The following is an 11,296-nucleotide window of genomic DNA, read 5'->3' on the forward strand; positions in this document are numbered from 1 at the left end:
CCCCCCATCCCCTGCAGTCTTTCTCAGAGAGTCCTTGACACTTGGATAGTAGGACATCAAGAAGTCTTCCTCGGCGTGAAGCGGGATCCGGCCATCATGTGACCACTTTGTGTGCTGGGCTCCTAAGTTTTGCCAAGGGACGAGTGACCTAGGATGTGCCGACAGGATGGGAAGACCACTCGTTAGTCACCTCTGCGGGAAGCCATAAGGGAGTCACTCATGTGGGGTGCCTTCCCCCTCTGGTATCGGGATGCCTGAGGCCCAAGGATGATGAGAGCTGAGCTGAGCAGACTGCAAAATTGAGTCCTGTGAGGGCTGCGATGTGATGGATCCTTCCAGGGTCGTCTCAGTCCAGGTGGCAGCTGGGGAGCGGGTAAGTGTTTGCAGAGCACGGGAGGAGGGCCACCCTGGGGCCGCCCCTTACCACTCAAGTCGGGTGATTCAGCTGGCCCTGGGATGGGGGCTGGGCCCGAGGCCCTTATTTCTATCCTCCGGATGTGCTTTTCAGTCCCCAGAGTTTTCCTGTTTGGATGATAAAAAGTTCTGTTTTTCATTTCCTCCACTGCTCCTACTGGACGAAGAAGACCTCTCTCTCCTCCACACCCAGGTGGCATTCCGGCGTGTTAGAGACCTGGCAAGACAGCAAGCAGAGCTGGCCACAGAAGGAGGGCTTACAGACAGGGTGAGAGGACTTGTCTGCAGGGTGCCCACCCCGCCCTCCACCCCCCTTCCCCTTGTGGCCTCCAGACCGCCACGTCCAGAAGGAGGTCCAGCACCTCTGCTCTGGACTAGTCCCCCACCATCTCGTCCCTGGATGATCGCTCTCAACCCCAACGGGTGTCCCTCCCTGTCCACCCTCCTGCAGCAGTCGGGGGATGCTGTCGGAACAGGCACCCCCGGGTCCCGTCCTCCGCTCAGAGCAATGTCCAACACGTCACCCAGAATCAAAGCTTGGTCCTTGAAACGACCCAGAGCCCATCAACAGAGGAATAGTCCAGTCAAAAAATTGTGGTGCATCTATCCAATGGCCCATTACTCAGCTATAAAGAGGCGTGAAGTTCTGACACACGTAAAACATTGATGAAGCCTGAAACCTTATGCTAAGGGGAAAAGGCCAGACACAAAAGACCGCATATTGTATGACTTCATCTCTGTGAAATGTCCGGAAACCCGTAGAGGTAGGAGGCAGATTAGTGGTTTCCAGGGGCTGCAAGGAGGGAAGAGTGGGGAGCGACTGCTTAATGGGAGTAGGGTTTCGATCTGGAACCATGAAAGTGTTCTGGAACCAGACGGTGAAGGTGGTTGCACAGCAGTATGAATGCACTTAATGTTGCCGAATTGTACACTTCGAAATGGCTAATTTTATGTTACGTGAATTCCACCTCAATACAAGATGTTTTAAAGCCTCGCATTAAAATAAGAAAAGTGGCTAAGGTGATAAATATTATCGTTTGTGCATTTTACCACACACGCGAGAAAACGAGTTAAGATTTACCATGTGCCGACCCTCTACAGCTCTCTCCTCCTGCCGTCTTCTTGATCTCCCATGCCAGCCACACTCAACTCCTTCCAGGCCCTCTCACGCACCAGGAACGCTTCTGCCTCAGGGCCTTTGCACCTACTGTTTGAGGCCTGGACAGCTCTTCCCCAGGTACGGCTTGGTCCCTCACCAAGTCTTGCTCAGCGAGCAGTTCCAGACCCTTCTATTTAAAATTGCAAACATCTCACTCAGCGCTTCACATGTCTCTTAGCCTGTTTTGTATGTCTTCTTATCATATCGCTTTTTTATCTTGTTATTTTCTGTCTCTCTCTCTCTTCTTGTACCAGAATGCAAGCTCTTTGCAGGTAAAATTTCTTAAAATTGATGTGCATCCAGGGTCTGACCCGTGCCCAATACTCAGTAAATGCTCGTACCTGGGTCAGTAGACTCACCCGGGGTGGCCCATCTGCCTGCCCAGAGGCTCCAGCACCATTCCCCTTGCCAATCCAGTCTCTCCCCTCCCCCTCCCAATCCTGTAGCCCCTCCTCCTCAGGGTCCCTGTCCTGCTCTTCCTTCTGCCTGAAGAGCCACACTGTGCTTTCATGGGATTCTTCCTTTTTGTCCATCACTAAGCCCTTCTCATTCTTCCTTCAAGGAAAACCTGCTTTCTCCCCTTCCACATCCATCGTCAGTCCTGAGTCTCCCACGGCCAGTGACCCAGCCTAGATTCTCGGTCCCGTTAGCCCCGAGCAATCTTGTACAAGTGCAGATCAGATCATGTCTCTCCATTAGTTCGCGTCGCCCTTGGAATAAAATCCAAACTCCTTGCCATGCCCTTGGGGGTCCCGAGTGACCCCTCCCCTCCCTACTCCCAGCTCAAGGGAGTGGCACTGGCTCTCCCCCTGGTTTTCACTGTCACTCAGGTGCGCGCTGGGCAGTCAGACGTCAAGCGGCCTTCCTTGCCCTCCCTCAGAAGCCTCCCTGCACCCAGCAGGCACCCGGCCTGGCGTCCTGCTTCATTTCCATCATGGCCCCAAATATTCTCTCATGGTGTGAGGCTAGGAGAGCATGGAGTGGGTATCTGGTGCAGACCAGCATTCTGCAGCCCCCACTGCTCTCTGAGATCACCAGGGAACTTTTTTCCTTTTGAATTTTTCATTTAAATTCTAGTTAGTTAACATACAGTGCAATATTGGATTCAGGAGTAGAGTTTGGTGATCATCCCTTACGTACAACACCCAGGGCTCATCTTGCAAATGACATTTCTGTTAAAGGGTTAGGATCTAAAATCTACAAAGAACCTGTCAAACTCAACACCCCCAAAACGAATAATCCAGTGAAGAAATGGGCAAAAGACATAATAGACATTTTTCCAAAGAAGGCATCCGGAGGGCTCACAGACACATGAAAAGATGCTCGACATCACTCATCATGAGGGAAATGCCGATCAAAACCACAATGAGATACCACCTCACCCCTGTCAGGATGGCTAAAATCAACCACACAGGAAACAACAGATGCTGGTGAGGCTGTGGAAGAAAGGGAAATCCTCTTACGCTGTTGGTGGGAAGGCAAACTGGTGCAGCCACTCTGGAAAACAGTATGGAGGTTCCTCGAAAAGTTAGAAACAGACCTACCCTACGACCCGGCGATTGCACCACCGCATGGTTGGAGCTGGAGAGTATGATGCTAAGCGAAAGGAGTCCGTCAGAGATAGACAAATACCGTATGATTTCAGTCATATGTGGAATTTAAGAAACAAAAGAGCAAAGGGAAAAAAAAAGAGAGAGAGTCAAACCACGACCTAGACTCTTACCTATAGAGAACAAACTGGTGGTTACCAGAGGGGAGGTTGGTGGGGGGATGGGGAAGTAGGTGGCGGGGATTAAAGAGTGTATGTGGCATTATGAGTGCTGAGTAATGTACAGAATTATTGAACCACTATATTTTATACCAGAAACTAACGTAATACTGTATGTTAACTGTCCCAGAATTAAAATTTAAAAGCTTAATAAAAAAAAAAGTGTACTTCAAAAATAAAAAATAAAAAGTTTGAAAAGAATGAAAAAAGTCATGCAGCCGTTCAACAAACATCATTCAGTGTCTAGGAAATAGCAGGAACAGGTTCTTTTCAACCCCAGCGACACATTAGAGTGATTTGCGGGACTGGAAAATGTGTACATTGATGCCTCTTTCTTGCCCCAGAATGATTGAAAGGAGTTTGAAGGGCACGGGGTATGGACATTAGTCCTTGATTAAAAAGTGAGAAAAAAGTTCTTGGTGTGTTGATAAGGATTGCATTAAATGTGTAGCTTGCTTTGGGTAATATAGACATGGTAACAACATCTGTGCTTCCAATCTGTGAGCATGGAATGTCTTTCCGTTTCTTTGTGTTGTCTTCTTTCATCGGTGTTTTATAGTTTTCAGAGCACAGGTCTTTTACCTCCTTGGTTAGGTTTATTCCTAGGTCTCTTAATTGTTTTTGGTGTAGTTATCAATGCAACTGTTTTCCTTATTCCTCTTTCTGCTGTTTCATTCTTGCTGCATAAGAAACGCAGCAGGTTTCCGTGCACTGGTTTCGGGTCCTGCAGCTTTACTGAATTTATTTCTCAGTTCTAGTAGTTTTTTTGGAGGAGTCGTCAGGGTTTTCTACATATATAGATGGTATGACGTCATCCGCAAATAGTGAAAGTTTTACTTCTTCTTTCCAGCTTGGATGCTTTGTATTTCTTTTTGTTGCCTCACCGGGTAGGACTTCCAGTACTATATTGAATAAAAGTGGCCTGATCATGGTAGAAAAGCTCTCAGTTTTCCACCATGGAGTATGATGATGTCTGTGAATTTTTCTTACAAGGCCTTTATTATGTTGAGGTGTGTTCCCTCTAGACCTACTTTATTGAGGGTTTTGATCACGAATGGATGTTGTACTTTGTCAAATGCTTTCTCTGCATCTGTTGAAATGATCATATGGTTCTTATCCTCTCTTTCATCGATGTGATATATCACGGTGATTGATTTGTGAACATTGAACTGTACTTGCATCCCAGGAATAAATCCCACTTGATCATGGTGAATGATTTTTTTTTTTTCAAATGTATTTCTGGATTCAGTTTGCAAGTATTTTGTTGAGGATTTTTGCAACAGTGTTCATTAGAGATATTGACCTGTAGTTCTCTCTTTCTCTCTCTCTTTCTCTCTCTCTCCCTCTTTTGTGGCGTCTTTATCTGGTTTTGGTATCAAAATAATGCTAGCATTCTAGAATGAATTTGGAAGTTCTCCTTCCTCTTTTATATATATATTTTTTGAATAGTTTGAAAAGAATAGGTATTAACTCTTCTTTAAATATTTGGTAGAATTCACCTGTGAAGCCGTCTGGTCCTGGACTTTTATTTGTTAAGAGAACTTTGATTACTGGATGATAATCGGCCTGTTCAAAATTTCTATTTCTTCCTGATTTAGTTTTGGAGGGTTATATGTTTCTAGGAATTTATCCATTTCTTCTAGGTTGCACAATTTGTTGACATATAATTTTTCATATTCTCTTACAATTGTATTTCTGTGGCATTGCTTGTTATTTCTCCCCTTTCATTTGTGATTTTGTTTATTCGAGTTCTCGCTCTGTTTTCTGTTTGCTTGTTTTTATGAGTCTGACTAGAGGTTTATCAATTTTGTCGATTTTTTTCAAAGAATCAGCTCCCGCTTTTATTGATTTGTCCCATCGCTTATTTAGTTCCTATATCATTTATTTCTGCTCTAATCTTTATGATTTCCTTCCTTCTACTAGTTTGGGTTTTTTTTTTTTTTTTTTTTTGTTCTTCTTTTTCTAGCTCCTTTAGGGTAAGGTTAGGTTGCTTATTTGATTTTTTTTTTCCTTGCTTCTTGAGGTAGGCCTGATTGCTATAAACTCCCCTCTTAGAACCACTTTTGTTGCATTCCAAAGATTTTGCATCGTTGGCTTTATTCTCATTTGTTTCTATGTAATTTTTTACTTCTTCCTTGATTTCTTCTTTGACCTATTCATTATTAGTAGCACGTTGTTTACCGTCCATGTTATTTTGTGCTTTTTCCAGATTTTTTCCTGCGGTTGATGTCTGGTTTCATGCCACTGTGGTCAGAAAAGATGTACGGTACGACTTCAATCTTTTTAATTTGCTGAGACTTGTTTTGTGGCCTAATACGTGACCTATTCTGGAGAATGTTCCTTGTGCACTTGAAAAGAATGTGTATTCTGTTGTTTGAGGATGGAATGTTCTGAATATGTCTGTTAAGTCCATCTGGTCCAGTGTGTTATTCAAAGCCACGCCTTCCTTGTTGATTTTCTGCTTAGATGATCTGTCCAGCGTTGTAATTGGGGTGTTAAAGTCCCCTACTATATTGTATGATTATTGATTACTTCCTTTATGTTTGTTATTAACTGTTTTAAAATAACAGTTAATCGTAATGTATTTTACATATTGACTGTTTTATATCGGTGCTTTCATGTTAGGTGCATAATATTTACAATTATTATATCTTCTTGTTGAATTGTTTATTATTATATAGTGTCCTTCTTTGTCTTTTGTTACAGTCTTTGTTTGAAGTCTATTTTCTCTGGTGTAAATATTGCTACCCCACTTTCTTTTGACATCCATTTGCATGATAAATGCTTCTCCATCCCCTCACTTTCAATGTGCAGGTGTCTCTAGGTCTGAAATGAGTCTCTCGTGGGACTCCTGGGTGGCTCAGTCGGTTAAGCGTCCGACTTTTGATTTCACCTCGGGTCACCGTCTCACATGAGATTGAGTCCCGTGTTGGGCTGCGTGCTGGGCATAGAGCCTGCTTAAAATTCTCTCTTTCCCTCCCCCTATGCCCCTCCTCCACTCACTCTCTCCCTCTCAAAAATGCAAAACATTTTATATAAATAAATAAATAAATAAGTCTCTTGTAGGCAGCATATGGACGGTCTTGTTTTTTAATCCACTCTGTCACCCTGTGTTTACATCTCTCTTTTTGCTTAGAGAGAGAATGTGAGCAGAGAGAGGGGCAGAAGGTGAGAGAGAGAGAGAGAAAGAGAGAGAATCTTAAGCAGGCTCCACACTTAGTGTGGAGCCTCAGGCAAGGCTCAATCCCATGACCCTGGGATCGTGACTCGAGCCAAAACTCGAGAGTCAGATGTTCATCTGACTGAAATCGCCCAGCCCCCCCCCCCCCCCCCCCCCGCTTATCCACTCTGTCACCGTCACCCTATGTCTTTTGATTGGACCATTTAGTCCATTGACATTCAAAGTAATTATTGATAGATATGTATTTTTGTCATTTTATTACTCGTTTGGTGGCGGGTTCTATAGATTTTTCTCTGATCCTTCCTTTTGTTGCTCTCTTTTATGGGTTGTCGTCAAAGATTTAGAGAGTTTTATTGTGTGTTGAACTGTGTTCCCCCCACCCCAAAGTTGTTTCAGAGTCCTAACCTTTAGTGCCTTGTGCGTGTGACCTTATTTAGAAATAAGGTCTTTACAGATGTGGTCAAGTGAAGATGAAGTGATGCTAAATTAAGGTCAGCCCTAAATCTAATGACTGACATCCTTACAGGGAGAGAGGGAGACTGCAGACACACGGACACATAGAAAGAACAGAGCCAGAGGTTGGGGTGGTTGCGACACTAAGGGGTGCTAACAATCATCAGGAGTCTGGATGGTTCTGGCAACCACCAGAAGCTGGGAAGAAGCAAGGAAGGATTTCCCCCTGGAGCCTTCAGAGAGAGCACAGCTCTGCCAACATCATGATTTCAGACTTCTGGCCTTCAGAACTGTGAGAGAATACATTTCTCTTGTGTTATGCCACCTTGTTTGTGGTAATTTGTTACAGCAGCCATAGGAAACGGATACAGATTTTGGTACGTGGAGGTGGGCTTCTGGTGTAACAAATACCTTAAAAGGTAGAGGGGCTTTGGAATAGGGTGTCGGGTAGAGGCTAGAAGAATTTTGAGGCCCTTGACAGACAAAGGCTAAATCAGCTTGAAGAGACTGTCGATAAAAATGTGCATGTTAAAGGTGATTCTGCTGAAAGATCCTGAAAGACGTGAGAAGAGTAAGCTTCTGTAGTCTTAGAGAATACACACACACGCCATCGCGAGCAGAATATTGGCGTGGCAGCCTGCCGTATGAATGTTAAAGGCTCCTGGTAAGGCTTGGAAGGAAATGAGCACATCATCGGACACTGGAGAAAGAGGAATGCCTCTTATAATATGGCAGAAACTTGGCTGAACTGGGTTCTGTTGTCAAGTGGAAAGTAGCACTTGCAAGGGACGAACTTGGATATTTATCTAGGTGAGGAGATGTCCAACCAAAATATGGCAGGTTTCTCCTTCCTGCTAATAGGAAAACGCAAGAGGAAAGACATAAATGGAGGAAGAAATTGTTAAGCAAGAAGAGGAACTAGAACCCAAAGACTTGGAAAATTCCCAACATATCCAAGAGATGAGAATATGGAAGAGAATACCAAGCGTGTGCCTGGAGAAACCTTTGCTGGAGAGACTAGGGGTGTGAGTTGTGAATCTAATCAAAGATCCCCGCAGAAATACAAGGATGCTTTAAGATTTAAGTCCCCAGCTGGGACTGAAGAGGAAGAGAAAACAACGATATCAAGACACACAGACAGACATGGGGAGAAGGCTGTGTGAAGACGGAGAAAGAGACTGGAGTGAAGCATCTGCAAGCCAAGGAATGTCAAGGATTTCTAGCAACTTCCAGAGGCAGCAGAGAAGCATGTAACAGTTTCTCCCTCAGACCCTCCAGTAGGCACCAGCCCTGTCAGCACCTTGATTGCAGACTTCCAGCTCTGGAAGTGTGAGAGAATAGATTTTGTTTTAAACCTCCTGGTTTGAGTTCATTTGCTATGCTAACCCTAAGAAAATCAAAACACCCACTTTAAAAAGTAATTACCTAGGGGCGCCTGGGTGGCGCAGTCGGTTAAGCGTCCGACTTCAGCCAGGTCACGATCTCGTGGTCCATGAGTTGGAGCCCCCGCGTCAGGCTCTGGGCTGATGGCTCAGAGCCTGGAGCCTGTTTCCAATTCTGTGTCTCCCTCTCTCTCTGCCCCTCCCCCGTTCATGCTCTGTCTCTCTCTCTCCCAAAAATAAATAAACGTCGAAAAAATAAATAAATAAATAAATAAAATAAAATAAAATAAAATAAAATAAAATAAAATAAAGTAATTACCTAGCACAAGCATTTAGAGGGGCAGGTATCCTGGCAGGGCAAACTGCTATAAGCTTTTAGAGGGCAATATGTATATAAATATAAACACTTGTACCATCTGCTTAAGCAAAACTACTTCCTCTGTGTTTATATCTTTGCACAAAGGAGGGCTCTCCAGGAGAATTCATCGCCACATTGTTTGAAACAATCATCAGGAGTCTGGATGGATACATTAGGGAACATCCTTTCAATGCAATACCTCACAAAAAGAAGACGCCAGTGTCAGGAGCGTTCTATTTCTTCAAAAACAATAAATGAGACCTGAGGAAGTATGGTGAATTTTATTTATTTATTTTTTAGAATGAAATTACAACATGGGGATGCAAGAGCAAAATATACAATGTGGAGGCGGGAGGGGGGACCTCCATAGGATAAACTGTCCCATTTCTTAAGCAAGTAAATTACAAGGAAGGAAAAACAGAGACATGAGATCTACAGCTTAGGAGAGATCGAAATTGGGTTCTGTTTTGGGCGTGGCAGGGCGAGCTTCCACTGGAACTGACGTGTGTGCAGGGAACTAGAAACTCGGAACAATAACAACGAAAGAAACAAAACCAAAGCAAAAACAATGACCACAAGATACCAGAGAGCGAACAAAAGCAGGCAGTTTCTGGAGTGCAGTCAACACCTGGGCGAAGAAGGACTGACTCACAGTGAATCTCGTGTCATTATAGCTTTTAACCTAAGGGTAAGCAATGGTGTCTATGGCATGGGATGGCTCAAACTCCAATAGAAAACCTATAGTTGTTCTGACCTGAAAACCCAGAGTTCAGGCAAACCACAGCTGCTAGCACCTGATAGAGGAATTCTGGAAAAAAACAGGAGCCAGAGAAAAGGAGCCGCAAATTCTGTATGTTAATGGATCCCAGTCTGCCTTATCCCCAAAGCAACCCAGCAAAGAATAAAGAACTGACCTGAGATTTGAGCTGCCATCCAAAAAGACAGAATCTACAGTTAGGACTTTGTTGTTGTTTTTTAAAGCACTCTTCGGAGGACTGGAACACAGTTTAGAATCTCCACAACATAATATCCACGGTGTCTATGTTAAAATAAAAAATTACTCCGCTATGAAAAACCAGGAAGAAGTCACCCATTCTCAAGAAAGGAGACTATCCTTGAAGATTAATCCTAAAATGACCCAGATACTGTATAGCAGACAAAAATTTTGAAGAATTATGCTCAGTGATATAAAGCAGAAGTCACCAAGTATTTTTGGTTTTGTGGGCCACAGAGGATCTCTGTTGCAAACTGGACTTAACTACTCAACTGCAATTGTACTGTAAAAGCAGTCATATGAGACAGAGACGGAGAGGGTGAGCAGGGGAGGCACAGAGAGAGAGGGGAGAGAGGATCCCAAGCAGGCTCTGCATTGTCAGCAGGGAGACTGATGTGGGGCTCGAACTCACAGACCATGAGATCGTGACCTGAGCCGAAACCAAGAGTCACACGCTTAAGCGACTGAGCCGCCCAGACGCCCCTGTTTTGCAATAAAATTTCGTTTATGAAAATAGATAGCCAAATTTGGCCCACAGACTCTCATTTCTTGACCTCTGAGTTGGAGAAAAACATTGTCACAATGAATGAGAAGATAAGAAATCCCAGTAGAGAAACAGAAACTGCAGAAAGAACCCATAGGAAGGGCGCCTGGGTGGCTCAGTCAGTTGGGCGTCCGAGTTAGGCTCAGGTCATGATCTCGCGGTTTGTGAGTTCGAGCGCCACATCAGGCTCTGTGCTGACAGCTCGGACCCTGGAGCCTGCTTCTAATTCTGCGTCTCCCTCTCTCTCCCTGCCCCTCTCCTGCTCATGTCTGTCTCTCTCTCTCAAAAAGAAATAAACATTAAAAAAATAAATAAAATACATAGGCAAAAGACTGGAACAGGTACTCCACAAAGGAGATATACAAATAGCCAATAAGCACATGAAAAACACTCAACATTGTTAGTCATCAGGAAAATGCAAATTAAAACTATAGTATACATCCATCACATACCATTACACATTTGTCAGAACAGCTAAGATGAAAACAAGTAACAACGTTAAATATTGTGATGATGTGGAACAATTGGAACTCTCACATCATTAGTGGGCATCTGAACTGGGACAACCCACTTTGGGAAAAAGTTGTAAAATTAAACACACCCCACCCAGTGATGCAGGCTTCCACTCTTTGATACGTACCAAGAGAAATGAAAATATATTTTCACGAAAAGACTTGCAAAATAATGTAGCCACTTTATTCATACAGCCCCAAATTGGAAACAGCCCTAGATGCCATCAATAGGAGGATAGGTTAGGGGCGTCTGGGAGGCTCAGTCGGTTAAGCACCGACTTCGGCTCAGGTCATGATCTCGTGGTTTGTGAGTTTGAGCCCCACATCAGGCTCTGTGCTGACAGCTCGGAGCCTGGAGCCTGCTTCAGATGCTGGGTCTCCTCTGTCTCTGCCTCTCCCCTGCTCACACTCTGTCTCTGCCTCTCAAAAATGAATAAAGTGGTAAAAAAATAGAATGGGTTAAACAAATGATGGTGAATTCATTTGTTGGAATACTACTCATCAATAAAAAGAAATTTTTATTTACCCAAC

Source organism: Prionailurus viverrinus, chromosome E1 (genome assembly GCF_022837055.1).
Source record: "Prionailurus viverrinus isolate Anna chromosome E1, UM_Priviv_1.0, whole genome shotgun sequence".
In the NCBI taxonomy this organism is placed as follows: domain Eukaryota; kingdom Metazoa; phylum Chordata; class Mammalia; order Carnivora; family Felidae; genus Prionailurus; species Prionailurus viverrinus.